Genomic DNA, 9,004 nt, shown 5'->3' on the forward strand with positions numbered 1-9,004 from the left:
ATCAGTGGGCCCTTAACCAAGCCTCTCCTATAGCAGAGGCAGTTCACATAGCCCACCAGGCTCTGGGAGCTGAGGCCGCATGAGATTGACACCCTCAAGGCCGCCATATTTGACTGCATAGAGCTCACTGAAGAGGCATACCAACACTGTTCTGGAAAGAGCCATTTAACGCAGACTCCTGGCCCTGAGCAGATGCACATCATCTCAAAGGCTTGTACAGCTGATGGCTGAAACCAGGGTCCCACTCAGGCACTGAGATCATGGTATTGATTACTCTGGAACAATTTTGGCCACTATAGCTTGTGAGGCCCTGGGAGTGAGTTTGCAGAGAGAAACTAAAAACCGGGGTCAGGGACCAGGACGCTTGCCAACTGTTGACTGGCATGTAGGCCCAGGGCCTCAGCTGGTGCTAAATGGATAGGTGGTGCTCCTAGCAGCCAGTTAGGATGCTTGCTGATCCTAAACCTGGGTTGAGTTAATTAGCTGAGGTTTGCTGCAGGTGTGGCTGCTGCAGTACTTGGCTTAGGCTGGCCTGCCTGCCCAGAGTCCCTGACAGCACTGGGCTCAAGCTGGTCTGCCTGATCAGCATCCCTGACACTACCATCCTCAGATGGATAGTCTGATAGAGAGCTTTAACTGGATGTTGAAGGTCATGTTGAAAAACCTGTGGCAGCAGAACCAAAAGTGGGATGTATTTCTCTACTTGCTATTTGCTATCTGAGAGGTTTGCCAATCCTTCGTAGAGTTTTTGCCTTTTGAACTTTTATATAGAAGGCAGCACCGAGCTATACTGGACCTCCTCATAATGCCTAAGAGATGTAGGGTATGAAGTCTCAAAATGTCATCCAATATATTCTCAGGCTATGAGCATTATTTAAGGACTGTGTTATCTAGGAGAACTGGCTGAGGAGTTCTTCAGGGGCCAAACCACACCTGCAAAAGCCATCGGGATAGGTAATCTGTCTAGAGGACCCCAGTGTTAACTGGGGCCTTCAGCTGATACCAGTATATGCAGAAATAACATGGAAGTTATGCTGGTCAACCTGACATTACAAACTAGGCTGAGACCAAGAACTGATATCATGGCTACAAAAAAGCTTTCAGATTGCACTGGACTGTCCTTTATTTTTTTTTATAATCAACATCAGTTGATACTTCATGTTTGCTTTCATGTTTCTAACTCTTCTAACACCTTTGCTTCTAATGCCATTCACTATATGCTCCAGATAGAACCCTAACGTAGCTTGTTTTTCACTTAATGTTGCATTTTATTCTTCAAAAACATTTGGTTGCAGTCTGATGCTCAGACTATTCATTTGTTCCTAAACCTGAAAACTGAAAAGATATTTTCACTGACTGAAAAAGGGTGGCTCCCAAAACAAATAACTGGAAAATACAACATTAATACAAATATGATTCATACAGAAAAGTCTTTGCTTTCCTGCATCCTGCTTGATACTTGTTATTATGGCTCACTTATTTCATCATATCAGTAAGAATCCATTAGCTGGCTAAATAAGAAGCTTTTGGTTATTTAATGTCTTCCAAACCGTTCATATTTCAGGCAGATTTGAAGGTAGGGTGGGAAGACATTGCAAGTGATGGACAGCACTAGGAGAAGAATCAGAACAGGTTCTGAAAATTGTGGCACTCCTTTGACTTTAGTGGGAATTGGAACTCACGTGTAGCTGACCTTCAGTACAGCAGTACCTTTAAACTTATTCATTTTTTACCATGATTATTTCCATCATTCCTTCTTCATACTTATTTATTCCAGGGTATCTGAGAATTAAACAATTTTTGACATTCAAAATACGATGTTTGCCAGGAAGTTTCTGGTAGTTTTGATATCATGTTCTCCATATCTTTGCAGAACCAGGACCTATCAAGAGAATTTCATATAGTTAGTAGTGAGGCTGGCATTTTAGGCCTTGGAGTAAACATAGGTATACATTCTCAAATAGTCTAAATAGATAAACAAGAAAACAACACCTTTAGGAACTGCACTGCTAGGGAGCCCAAGGTGGACACAAAACAGTACTAAGGCACAGGGCCTCCACTCTGGTGTCTGGTTCCCTTTAAGGGGCAAACCTATTCCCTTTTCCACAAGGAAAGAAACACAAATTTCCAATAATGGACTGAGAGCATGTGCTCTGAGTTTGGGAATCATGTGGTTGCTGGGCATCACTTTGACTGTACTATGATGTTACTTGCTTTACAGAAACTACTATATCCATCTCATCATCCCTTATGAACAACTTCAATTATTCATAATTTATAGATGCACAGACTGATACCCCATATCATATGTAGGTAATAAAACCATAGAACTTTGGTGAAAGTAGAAAAGTGGCATCTTATAGGATTATTTCTTTTAATTTATGCAAACATTATTTTCTGTATGTATAGGTTTATTTCTGTGTATGTAACTCGTACTATCATTTCCTGTTCTACTGAAATTACATATTTTGTCTGAGAGAGTCTGTTTGGGCAATTTTTTTTTTATTAACTATTAAGTCTTCTTTTTTGTAGGCTAGGCCTGAAATATTTTGTTAATATATACAGGTTCTATTTCTGTTCATGAGGTAGTTTAACTGTAACTCCACTACACTGCAAACTTAGTTTCTGATACTTATTTAAAAATATTTGACAATACCTATAGTTGATAATACCAAAGTCTGCCTTTTGCAGGTGTTATAGCAAATAGCTGTTCACATCCTTTTTTGTATACTATATTGCCATGGAAAAAACAAAATAGGATTTAAAATATATATAGTTTGATCCACTTATGTAGTCGCTTCTCCACAAAGTTAGAAGATACAAACAGAGAAAAATTTCCTGAAATCAAATTTGTTAAAACTGTACATTATATTCTATAGGGCTAGGACTTACTATGCTAAGTTTCCTTTGTTTGCATTGTACTCTCCCCACATTTAAAAAATAATTGTTATATTTGGAAACTCTTGGCAAATAATAAGTTTTATTAGGTACACCAGGTGTGAGTACAACAAAGGTGTACAGTGCTATGGCGACATTGCAAATAGGGTCTTATAGTATCAGACAAAGAGAACCTTTTACAAACCCCATGTCTCTAATTTCATTTTAGAAAATTAGATACTCAGAATTTTGCATAAGATAACTGTATTACTGGGATGCAATTTGGCCCAGGTTTCTAGCTTTAGTGCATGTGGCTTCTTAATAAAAAGTGTCAGTTAAAATGAAAATACAGCTTGGGTAATTAAATTTAATTGGATCTTGTCACTTTAAATCCTCTTCGTTTTCGAGTGTTTCTACAGAATTGCAGCTTCTGGTTTGCTAATTTCTTTATTGCAAGCTGTGCGCTGAACCTGACTGTCCTATAATAAAGTGGGACCTTGTTTTTGTAGAGGGCTTTGAACCATGACTGCAATAACAAACAAAAGGGGGGAAAGCTAATTTATTGCCAGAAGAAAGTATTTTCTTTATTTCCCGCACATGTAGTTAGGGAATAAGGATAGGTCTGGGTTTATTAACTCTTTATCTCTCTTAGTTTAAGACACAGTGCTGTTTTGTACAAGCTCTCACAAATACCCCAGAATGATGCTATGCCAGTGACAGGCAGCAGCAGTAATTATCTTTTTTTTTATATCTGAAATGTTTGGGCAAGCAGTTGGGATCAGGTGAATTGAAGTATTCATACGTAGGTCAAACAAGGTGCAAGCAGCCACAATGCAAATGATGTGTACTGCCTGCCAATAGCCACAGTGCTGATTTGGAGGGATCACCTTCTCTAGGGGTGAGAGGTAATTCAGTTTCCTTATTACACACTGAACATGCACAGCATCCAAAAGCAAGAAAGATTTAAGCATAGAAGGTGAGTTGTAAAATATTGATGCTACTGACGGACAGATCATAAAGAAGAACTGTCTGTGGCACGATGTACAGGTGCAAATGTTCATATTTTAAATTAAAAGCAGCTGAATATATATTTATACATGCATTTATACATACATGCACGCATTTATAGATTTTACATATAAAATGCAACATCACTACCTCCTTAGTAAGGAGACAGGTTGCTTACACTTAGCACTGAAATCACAAATCATCTAAAGATATGGGACCTCCTTTCTCTAGTATTGCAATGGAAATATCCTTATTCTGTGGAACAAACAGATGGGTATTAAAATGATGATATTTTACAAAATATTGGTCATGCAGGTATCTCCAACAGACATGCTGTAGCAATATATTTATTGGTACACTAGTTCCATAGGTATACTACATGCTTTACAGATGTATATGAAGAGCTCCTGCTTCAAGAAGCTACCATCCAATAGATAGTAGATACTTTTTGCACCCAGCCCCCAGGGAGAAGTTCACAAGTTGCTTTCCCCCAGTAGGAATGTCAGGAGCGATCTTAACAGAGATTGGCAACGTTTTTTTCTTGCTCTGCAAAGGGGATATCATTTTCTTTCTGTGATAGCTAAGCCAACTCGGCTAACCAGTGGACAGTGAAGGCCTTCTTTCTAGTCTTACAGGCCTGGTACAGACATTATCCTTTTTCCAGTTTAGGTGGTTGGAAACCGGTCTATACCAGTAAAAGAACTTCAGAGCACATAGACTAGTTTAAAATTGGCAGATCCTAGTTTAAGATAGACCTGGATCGAGTGGTATCAGACTTAACTGATCTAGGTTATACTGGTGAATTGAATTTCCTTACCAGGTCTGCTCACGAATAAATTTAGATCATTGTCCATTAGCAACCCAGGTGCCTCTGTGGGCCCCCAGTAGATCCCCCATGTAGGAAGCTGCCTTGTACTTGGCTGCTGCAGCCAATTACCCAATCAGTCCTGCCCCCTGGGCTCTCACAGAGCCAAGTCAGCACAGTGGCTGATGTTGATGGGTGATGGGGGGAGGGATGCATGGCTGTGTCCAGCTTCATGGCACTGCAGTGGCCCCCCTAGCCCCAGTGATAAGGAGCAGACTAGGTTGGAGATATCTGTCACTGACTTGGCAGCACTTGCCAATCTCTGGCAGCCTGGGGAGGCTATGAGTTGCACTGGGAGGGGTGCTCGAGTGCCCGCAACCTGCTGATTTTGGCCTGCCCCTTCTCCCCCCGCAAGGGGCAAACTTTTGTTCTGTTTGTTCCCAACCTAACCTCTGCCACTTACAGAAACCCATATAGGTTTGAGAATTCTGCCTCAGGCTTTTTGAATGCCTATACCTAGCCCCAGTGTCTCACTCACTCTCCAACCTAGACACAGATACCAAAATCTGACTAACCGCAACATAGGGAAGAATAAGAGCATTTTTTCACTCTTACTTACCTGCACTATACTAGAACTAGTTATAAACCAAGCTCTACATCAGACATATTGAAGACACAATGAAGGACAGGGACCAGGCTACAAAGGGAAAATACAGGAAAAAATGACTGTAGTTTTGGTTTATTTGTGCTTTGCCATCCTCCTTGCTAGCTCTAGTTCCTTTTGGAACATTTTTCTTAACGGCATGTTTTTATATATGTGTTAGCAGTTAGGAATAAGTAACATGGCATGAGAAGAAGAGGATATGTTTAGTGATGAAAAGCTTCTCTAAGCAAAGTAAAGCTTTTGAGATAAAGTTGAAGGAGAAGTTTTATCATACTTTGTATAGTTGAGGAAGAACATGTAAAAAAGGCATGAGGCTTAGAGTAGGAGGAGGAGACAAATATTTGTGGCGTGTCTACATATACATTAATGTGTTTTAGTGTTTTAGTTGATGTGCATTAAATCCAGTACCGCTATTGTGAGGTATTAAGAAAATGCACATTAGCCTGTATTAATATGCATTCACTAAAGAGCATACGGAGCCTATACACATGTCAAGAGGCTGCTCTAATGGGCTGTAATTACAGCGTGTTAGAGCAGACTTGATTAATTGAGCCTGCTGGAGTGTGGTAATTAGTTACCATGCTCCAGCAGACTCCAGCATCATGTGTATCAGCATCCCTGCACTGAAAAATGGTGATGGGGGTGCTTTAACTAAAGCTAATTCAATAAGGTTTAGTTAAAGTGTCCCTGCTGCCATTTTTCAGTATGGGGATGCTGATACATGTGATGTTCTGGGCACTTTAGTTAAAGCGGCTCTTCGAGCCGCTCTAATTAAAGCATCCCTCCAACTTCTGGAGCATGTGTATAAATGCCCACAGTTTTTAAGTGATGCTTAATGAGCATTAGCCTATTTAATGCATGTTAACTATATAATACAGTTTTTTTCAGTGAAGCTTTAATGCACATTAAATTAGGCTAATATGCATCAAAGCACACATGTAGATGTGCCCAAAGCGGGATAAAGCAGAAAAGGTTGATAGTTGGGAGTTTATTAGAGAAGAGAAGAGGAGGAGACAATTGCTGAGAGCAATGGAGAAAGTTACTAGAGGAAGAAGAGTAGGAATGTCATGGGGACAGTTCACTAAGAAAAATGATGGATTGTTAACAGTAAACATCAGTGTGGGCACGAAGTGGCAACTCATTGTAGGCAGCACAGAAAAAATGGAGCTGTTTTTTAAAAAAGGGATAGAAAGTCAATGAGGCAGGTGGTTTGCTCCAGATAGCTACTATGGCAGCAGGGAAGGATCAAACTCTGAGAGGAAGGGAAGATACTGAATAGAAAGAGAAGACCAGAGCTATCAAAATGATGGATTCCAAGTGAAGATGTGGGGAAGGAAAGAAGAGTAGCAAAGGAGAAAGGGAACGACTGAAATATAAATGAAATGGTTTTAAGTGATGCCCTCCCCAAAGGATTACATTAAATAGTATACTATTTAGACTATTATACTTTTATCTACACCAGCTACTACAGTGGGTGCGTCTACATGTGGCCGTATGGCACCATTGTTACTACTGAACAATAATAGCCCATACTGTGCTGTGCCAGCTGTGCACAGTTTTTTTCCCCCCCCACTATGTTGTTGTAGTGATGTGCTGTAACAGGGGAGTGCATTGCTATGGTGATGTACCTGTGGCATCAAAGTTCATGACAGCTGATGCTATGTTGCTGTCTGGTGATGTAGTGTCTTATGTGGGAGCGTTCAGTGAGAAGCACAGTAGACACACCTGTAAACAAACAGAGGTAGTAACATTGTGACTGTTAAGATATTTAGGTTTATAATCTGTTCTCTTTGAAACCAGTGACAATTGATTTCACTGCATTAGTAATAACTTATTACTAATAAGTCCCTCCAGGGTGTTTGTTATATATCCACATGAATGAGCATTGTTCTTTTCATAGTTTTTGGATGGATTTGTAGTGGCTGTGAAGAGTAATAGACTATTGAGTGCTGTATATAGAAACAGAGCAGATACCTACTTAGGTAAAAGTGATCTATAATTTTTCACACTATTCTACAAAGGTGCTTCACCCTGACCCCAGAGAAGCCACCTGAAAAGGGGATTGCAACTCATGCTTCATGCCCTTTTAGCTGTTATTATCTCTGCTGAACCACTGGTGGAAATCATAGCTTAGTGTGCTGGTATTATTGGAGAGGAACTGGACTGAAACAACAAATTAATATATAAGCCATAAAATAGCTGTTTTATATACATACAGCTCTTAGATGATAAGAATGATATCCATCTTCAGAACTTAACTTTTGACTTATGACTATATAATACAATAAAAATTTCTTTATCTACCAAGCAATTCATTGTTCTCTGTAAAGTTATCCTGTTTGAAATTTACAGCGTGTTTTCGTTGCTATTTTTTTTTATTTCTTTGGTGTTTGAACAATATTAATCTTCACTTTTTTAACAAAGCAAAAGCATAACTTTTCATTTATGGAGGATTTTAATTTTAATCATATATGTTCTAATATTAAATAATTGTAATGAGAGATTAAAAAATAATGTAGCAAATCTTATTTGACTTCTTCATCACTTATAATACAGTATGTTAAATGATCACTTTTAGGGCCTGATTGTTTAACATATATATACACACTAGTGAGCACTTATTGATATGATTAATGCCATTCACTTCACTGGAACTGCTACTACTACTACTACTTACATGAGTATTCATATTGGGATCCATGACTGAAACTTCTGTCAGTGGATGAACAGCAGATATTCATACTAATTCTTTCACAGCTATTGGATTTGTCTGGTACTATTTATCTTCAGGTTCTGATTCATGCTAGTAGCATGGTTTCTCTCTCTTCTTTGTAAGAGATCCCAAAGAAGATTTGGAGGAGTTACTTGTCTGCCCTGTGGCTTCTTACTAACAGTGGGTAATGTTTGGACAGTGCTCTTTGTTTAAGAAGCATGTAAGATACTTGGAGACTGCCTTAATGTGACCTTCTTCAGTTTCTAGCAGGGATTGTAGGGTGGATGGAGACATGCTGGTTGAAGCACAATCCACGTGAGACTCAAACACCATCCACCACATGAGATGCACCACTCAACCATGTGAGATAATTCAGATAATGAGGTGCATCTTCACATATTTTTCTCCAGTTAAAAAGAAACTAGAAGTTTAACTAATATGCCTAGGGACCTAGGGCTGTATTATTCCTCTTAAGATTAATGGAAAAACAAATTTAATGTCATTGGAATGCATTAAAAACAATTTGCAGGGCTGTGAAATAAGAGTTTCATTACCAGGAGCAGCTAAGGGACAGCAGAATTGCAGAATAAATGCTAGCTTGATTGGTGGAACACCAAGACCATTTAAGAGAAGAGAAGGTCATTAACATCTGCGGAATGAGGAGTTTGGAAGGGATCAGGTAGATGATAATAATCCATGAAGTCAATTGATTCATAGATTCATAGATTAAGGGTCGGAAGGGACCTAGTAGATCTTCTAGCCCGATCCCCCGCCAGGGCGGGAGAACAACAAAAAATCCCAAAAAGAGAAACGGGACTCAAATGAGTCCAGCCAGGTAGGCATCCAGCCTCTTCTTAAAGACCCCCAGGGTAGGGGCCAGCACCACTTCCCTTGGAAGTTGGTTCCAGCTCCTAGCCGCCCTAACTGTGAAGTAGTT

The 9,004-nt window shown here is 39.6% G+C and overlaps 1 long non-coding RNA gene across 1 annotated transcript in view; it reads right to left on the reverse strand.

The window, feature by feature from the left end:
• Nucleotides 1-449: 449 nt before the first annotated feature.
• The window catches only part of LOC109302571, a 16,275-nt gene continuing 7,720 nt past the window's right edge, over nucleotides 450-9,004 (reverse strand). Inside the window, exons 2-3 of the long non-coding RNA XR_002098847.1 lie at nucleotides 5,225-5,227; nucleotides 450-558 (exon numbers count right to left, since the gene is read on the reverse strand). This is a non-coding gene — a long non-coding RNA (uncharacterized LOC109302571). The remainder of the gene's footprint in view (nucleotides 559-5,224; nucleotides 5,228-9,004) is intronic.

The sequence above is a fragment of the Gavialis gangeticus genome, unplaced genomic scaffold, assembly GCF_001723915.1.
Source record: "Gavialis gangeticus isolate Ggan-Ray unplaced genomic scaffold, GavGan_comp1, whole genome shotgun sequence".
NCBI lineage: Eukaryota > Metazoa > Chordata > Crocodylia > Gavialidae > Gavialis > Gavialis gangeticus.